Source organism: Artemia franciscana, unplaced genomic scaffold (assembly GCF_032884065.1).
Source record: "Artemia franciscana unplaced genomic scaffold, ASM3288406v1 Scaffold_289, whole genome shotgun sequence".
Lineage (NCBI taxonomy): Eukaryota > Metazoa > Arthropoda > Branchiopoda > Anostraca > Artemiidae > Artemia > Artemia franciscana.
The window spans coordinates 1438006-1445283 of record NW_027063627.1 but is presented as its reverse complement, the minus strand read 5'-3'; positions in this window follow the sequence as shown (position 1 = coordinate 1445283).

The following is a 7278-nucleotide window of genomic DNA, read 5'->3' as shown; positions in this document are numbered from 1 at the left end:
TATCTCTCACGTCCACTTTGCTCTGGGGCTGTACGTGAATTATCTCAAAATTTCGACGGTAATGCCGGTATTTGACCCTAGAAAATAATAAGATCTTATTATCTCATTTTAGCACTTTTGGTTTCAGCCTGAAAAAGACTATGTTTGGCCGAACAACGAACACAATATTAGTCTGAAAATTCTCTGATAAGGTAAAGTCATCTTTTTGATGTGTTGAGGCTACACTACCACCTATAGGTTTAATGACCAAAATATATCTCATACATGCCCCCAAAGTGACTTTCAAATCTATGGACCCCCTACACTTCGAGCTAAGAATCCAAGATCCAGAAATTGTCACGTAATTGTGGGTAAGTTGCCTCCCTTAAATAATTAGCTATGACATAGTTCTAAAGACTCTTAAAATACTTATGGAAGGGAAGTTGGCATCCATTTCTGGTGCTCCAATTAGGTTTGCGACCAGATCGTCCATTATAAGGTCGAAATCGTTTACGGGAACATAGAAAAAGAGTGACAATTGTTATTCCTTGAAGTATTTATGGTTTTAAGCTGTAAAGGAGTATGTTATTACCCTGAAAAAAGAATATTCATTATTAATCCAACGCTTAGAGTCTTCAAATCTCCTTCTTAGAGGCATCGCCCCCTTTCAACAGCAAAACACTATGTTTTCAATTCCAGAATGTAGGGTGTTAAAAACACCTTGTTTTCAAAACATAGAATTAATCTCTAAAAGAATAGATTCACCATACCAAAATACATTAAGTTTTTAGCGTTAAAACACCATGAAAAGTCCATTTCCTTTATCACCAAGGGGCTCCTAATAAACCATCTGTAGGGACCCTTTATTAACCTGAAAAGAATATAAATTAGGTTTAAAAACGATAAGCTTTTACCGCCAATAAATAAGCTTTTCGAAAAATATCAAAAAATGTCAATAATGTAACTTACTATTCGAAAGCCATCTCCATCTTTCATGGGAGGCGCATTCCCTCTGCTTTGCTAGGGAACTAAAGGGGGCACATTCTCGTTTTGTGTGGGGAGCGCAGGTCTTGATGGGCCGTCAACTATACTGCCATTGGGCTTAAGTGGCTTAGAAGGGTCCGAATCGTTGCCTTACGCAGATGGCACTAGTCTTGAAGGCCCCGAAGCTTCCCTGCCATGTAACTTGGGGCGTATGGAAGTGGCAACGTTCTTGCATGTCCTTGCCCTTTTTGGGGAAATGGCATTGGTCTGAATTTCCTTTCGACATGTATTTTGCATCCCCGCTTAATTTTAATTCACCCCTATTCCACCCCAACCCTTCTGTATTAGTGATTAAAACCTTTCCCCTCTCCAAGCTAAATTGTAAGCTTTCGAAGTAGTTTTCACGCCCATGTGGATAAAAAATTAAAATTATGAAAGAACTTTTTTCAATAAAAGGTAATGAAAAAAGATTTCAAGTGTTGTTTAAAAATATAAAATCATTCTGATATCCGAGAATTTTAGTGAGGCTATAGTACCTCAATTCATAGTTATTTCTTTAATGGATGATAATTAAGCCTAGGTGCTTCAAAATACCCTCCCATAACACACGTTTTTGTACACCTCTTCATCTGTTTCTGAAAGTCTTATTTTTCCAACCTAGCCCCTTTTTCGAGATAACAAAAAGTTGCTAAAGTAGAATTTATTAAGAAATTCATGCCACATTGCTTATAACATGTCACTTTCTGACCTGAAATATTTATAATAGGCCACGCTTTAGGAAAAAGCCACATAATCAGTAAACTTTTGGTCAGTTGCCTAGGGTTAAATCTGGCCCTATTAGGATGGGGTGGAAGCTCTCACATAATAATTCATTATTATATATATTTTTATTAAAATATTCCTTGTTTTATCTAATTTTATTTACTATAAAGAAAGAATATTACCCATCCCTTTTATTTCAAGCATATATAAGTTAGATTTATGAGTAGATTTTACTCTAAAATTCAATTTGTTTATGCAGACAATTCACCTTAGAATGTAGCTGTGTAAAAGCGTTCCTTTTTTGATAATTAACTAGCAAATAATATTTTTTCTTCGCCCTCCTTAGCAAATAGATGTTGGCCGTTGAAAATGGAACTAGTCAGAATTAAGATTACTCTAAAAAATCAAGGATTCAGTGTGAATATAAATCTATTATTTTGATCAGAAAAATATCTTTATCGTGAAACTATTTGCAAGGCTGAAATGTTATTAAATTGTTTAAATTTACCAGCTGGAAAGAATGCACCCTTTCGCTCAGTTAGCCTAACATCGGCTGTTTGCTTTAAGCCCAAATAGTTGACGGATGTTGATTAAATCGTGTTTACCCGTCTGCCAGGTTAGCGATAAGTATATTGAAAATGCAGACGAGAAGAGGCATATATTTTGATGTGATAAACGAGATTAATGTATCAGTGATAGGACCTTTTGTATGGGCGAGGGAGTGGGGTTTTAGCTATTAATTCAATATTGAAAGTTATAGTAGCTCAAATTTGGGTATAATGTCCCCTATTTTTTCGTGGGGGGAGCGGGTATATACTTAAAGGCTTACCTGTTGGTATCTTTGGGACATATCCATTTTTTTAATCTTGATGTATCACGTTCCCGATCTAACACAAGACTTTTTGAAAATTTCCATTCTAGTACCCTGTTATATTGCCCCGGAAACATTAGTAAATTACCCGTTCCCGCTAGATGAATAGCAAGCCCTTGCTCCTAGAAAATCAATAGAGGATCAACCGACGCTTCTATTCCTAGAAATAACGGGACACCCTTCGTTTGTCCTGCTAGAAGAACAACATGCCTTTGTTCTTAGAAAATCAATAGACGCCTAGACTGTATAACGGTTCTGTTCCTGGAAAAAGCGGAAAAATCCTTTGTTTGCATAGATAAAAGGGCTAAGTGTGTATGAAACATGAAAAAACTGGGTGATGATGATTTTTTTACTACCGGGACTTCCCCGCTTGACTAGCGGCCCCTGAAGTTTTTTTCCTGGCCTTCCCGGTTTTTTTTTTTAAACAATCAAAGAAACTATTACGTAACGTGAGCGTTTGTATCTTAACTACCGGATTCTAACCCTATTATATAAAAACCACTTTCATCTTTCAGAAAACATTCCCTATTAGATTTCATACAGATGTACTATAGCGTTAGAGGTGCGATATGGGATTGCGTAAGACCATGGTGCGCGTAATAATGTCTTGAGGGACTAGTAGCTCCCATAGTGTACCCTCGATTTGAAAGGTATTAAGAAGATACTATTTGCTATTCCCCTTCCAACTCTCATTTTTCCCCTAAGTCACCCGATCAAAATTTTTTGAGACAATCATTCTGTTTAGCATAGTCAAAAAATCTTATAACTATGTCTTTGAGAATGACTTGACCCCTCACAGCCCACGGGGAAGGGCTACAAGTTATCAACTTTGACCTTTGTTTACATGCATTACTGGCCATTGGGAAGTATATAAACGTATTTAGGGAGGATTTTTCAGTCGGAGGAGTTACTTTGGAGGCATTATTATTAAAACATTAAGAAATTCAATAAAAAAGTTTTTCCTACTGAAAGTAAGGAGCAACATTAAATTTAAACGAATAGAAATCCTCGTGTGGCCTCATCATTACCTCGCTCATTGCGCTAAAGTGTTTTTTTAGTACTTCTAAAAACCTATTTATTTGTTAAAAGGCCAAGCGATTCAGGAATCATTATTAAGGAATTTAAATTTAAAGGGTTAAAATTTAAACTTTAGTGTAAAGAGGGAGGTAGTAATTAGGGGGTGACCCTTACCATTCATGTCACAATTTCTTTTCGTTTTAAGTTTTAATTTTGCTCCTTACTTTCAGTTGGAGAAACTTGTTGTATACGGGTGAAATATTCGTTTGGTTTTCGTTGTTTCTCTTCGTTTTCATTTACTAGCCATAGACCCATTTGTTGTCTTCATGTTCATTTATTTGTTTTTTAATATCAATAAAAAAGGAAGAGGAAATACTAAAAAAAAAATTCTTCTACCAAAGAAGTTGTATCAAAGACAAATAAAGAGGTAAATTACACCAAAGATGAGAAACAAATTACGTCCTGAACTTTAGAAGACACAGTGTCAAACCTGAGTCGAACACAAACCCCAGTGCCTTCTAAAAACCTCAACTACATTTGCACTTTATTGAAAACTAAATATACTTTACGCATTTTCTCTTTTATAACGTTAGTAATTACAAAATTGGTGAGATTCTTAGGAATGAATATCACTAAGTATTAAGCTGCCAATCTACATTTCATTAGTTCTTTTCACTAATCTTGGTTATTAAGGTGATTTTCTTTCTTTTTTCTTTTCTTTTGTTGAAGCTATGATAAAGAAAACGCACAGTTTGAAATAAAAAATTTTTTCAATAAAGTACAAATGCTGCTCCAGTCTTTAGAAGGCAAGGGAGGCGTTAGCACTGTACCTGTGTGCTGTAGTTTCTGTTCGGTTCAAGTTTCACGTGATTGTTATCAAAGTTTCTATTCGTTTTAGTCTGCTTATTTATTGGTAGGGATTAACATTCATTTTACACTGGAATTACCATTTGACTTGATTTCTGCTCATCTAATTCAGGTTTATTGCCAGTGGGGTGAGGGGTTTCTACCCTATGTGCATACCAATTATACCTTTCAACCTTTCTGCATAAGGTTGTTATCACATATTTTTGTTCTGCTACCATAGAGGGTTATTGTGATACTTGGAGGCAAAAAAGGGCTCAGAAGGGGGACCTATTCCCCACTAATAACTTTTTCCCTTCACTAGAACTCCCAGTTTTTGATCAAATAAGCTCCCTACTAAGTTTTTGTAACCTCATTCTGTATGCAAATGGGTTGGGAGAAATTAATTCCTTGAACCCATAGGGCTCTTTACTCAGGCAAAGATAGTGTGTTACCCCTAAAATGGGCAATAGTCCTTAAAATTTTGGTTTGTAGGAATTATATGACCGCTGATTTGGCACGGTCACCCTTGGAAAAAAAACAAAAACAAACAAACACCCGTCAGTGACTATCTTTTTTGGGAGAAGTTAGAAATCTTGATTTTTGTAGACAGGAGATGCTGATAGTGTCTGTAAGGACGAGTGTGCTGCCAAGTGAAATCAAGCCTTTTATAACTAATCGGTTTTTGGCTGTTGCAAATCATTGGCTATTTTAGAATTCTTCTTTTTAGCATTTTTGTACTATTTGGGCCAAAACTACTGTTTATCAAGAAATGGTGGGAAATGCTATTTCGCTGTACTGTGATCTCTTTTGTAACTTAAAAGCAGCACCACAAGGTCTCAGTATTTTTCTTTAATGACACCCCTCTTGATGTTTTACGATCCTTGTCGATACGATGATATGATAGGGGCATTCATTACTCTGTTTTATGGAAAACAAAATTTGTTGTTTTGTTGATAGGGACTTGAAACCTTAGCAGTAGGTTCACTGATATGCTAAACTTGATGGTGTTGTTCTTATTAGGATCTTTCTTCTTTTTGGGTTTTTTTTCCTTTTCTGAAATTGACTTGAGCAAATTTTCTTGAGGTAAAAATTTACAAATACTTTAAACTTAAGGAATAGTGCATGCTTGGATTCACCATGATTCCATGAGCAAGTGGACGTAAATAATGTCCATGAAAAAACGTCGAGAAAAACTAAAATGTGAAATTTACATTTTTTGCATATTGAATTTCGAAACCTCAGGAATCTGGTTCTTGGACATGATAAATTTTATGTTATAATCCCTTTTTTGGAGGTATTTCCCTTCTTTTAAAAAATTAATCAATTTTTTCAATCTAACAGTTTTTTTACGAACTTTGTACTTCACAAATTTTCCATATTTCTAATTCTCATGAAAAGGAAATTCTTTTGATGTGTAAATTGTTGTTCAAATCTTTTTTTATGAAGTTCTGGTTACTATTAATATGGGTTGCTCTTTACTTGTAGTTTGCTCTCATATGTTGTTTGATAAGTTTTTTTGTTGATTATGAAGTGGATATATGACGCCTTTATGTTATATGGGGTACTTGGATGATTTGCTGCGTAAGCCTCTGACACCAGGCAGGTATGCAAGAAATTTTCCAGGTAGAGTAAAAAAAATGTCGATGATTTTAAAAAGAAATAACCATAAATTTGGCAGATTTCGGAATTTTTTGGTGGGGATGAAGGAGGGGTCACGGAAACCTTTGTTGCACTGGGCATATCTCTCTTTGAAATCTCGGACTGAGCAAATTAGTTTACTTCTAGATTCATATTTTTCGGTCCTTTCAGATTGAAATGAAAATGTTAGTGTGGCCATTTGGGGCTGAAAAGACACCAATTACACCTGGAATGTCAGGTCATCTGATTGGTTTCCGCACTTAGGACAGGCACCAGAGTTTTTAATTTTCGGATGATTGAGCTTTTTCCGTAGTTTTATGATCATTTGTCGTATCGGGCGTGGCCCTAAAAAAAAATAGAAAAATGAGGTGTGTCGTTCTTTACTAATTTAACGCTACTGGATTCTGTAGATGGTTAGAATAAGACATCTTTCTCAAGTATCATCGCCAAAGGAACTTCCAGCGTTTATTAATTAATCTTACTGCTTGTTACTGTACCTGATTTTCTCTGCATGCAATTAACTGAACTAATGCTTCTGAATAATATATTACTCTGCTCACCTTTCTCTGCTGAAAATCAAGTACATTGGAAGTCTTTTAAGCCCTCAAGTTACCATGACAACGGCTTACTTATATCGCTTGGCCAGGAATGAAAGGAAACATTTGACGAGGCCCATGGGGGTTTTCAAGAGAGCCAAAGTCGTTACTTTGGTTCTCGAAGTTCTTAATTTGACGCACACAATATCTGGTCTCTATTAAGCTAAGAGGACCTCCTCAATAGATTAACTGATTAATCTAAAAATTAATTAGTCAAATTGCTTTTAGTCTGAGTCGAAAAAATTGACTATAGTGCAGAGCTTAAAGTGGAAAAAAAGCAGAGCGCATTTCTCTTTTTTCATGTCTGTTTGGTGTCGACTATTTTTCTTGCAAGTAATTTAAAAAGAAACGTTTTTTTATGAAAGAAGTTTCAAAAAAGTAAAGGACTACATTATATCAAATACGAGCAGAAACAAGGTCAATTAATAACCAAACAGTTCGCAGGAATGGACTGTAAGTAAGGAGCGATTCTGGCCAATAATAGACGAAACTGGAAAAATGATAATAATTAATAAAGATTTGTAATTAATAAATAATTAATAATTAAATAAGTAAATAGATAATACATTTTATAAGAATTAGTCC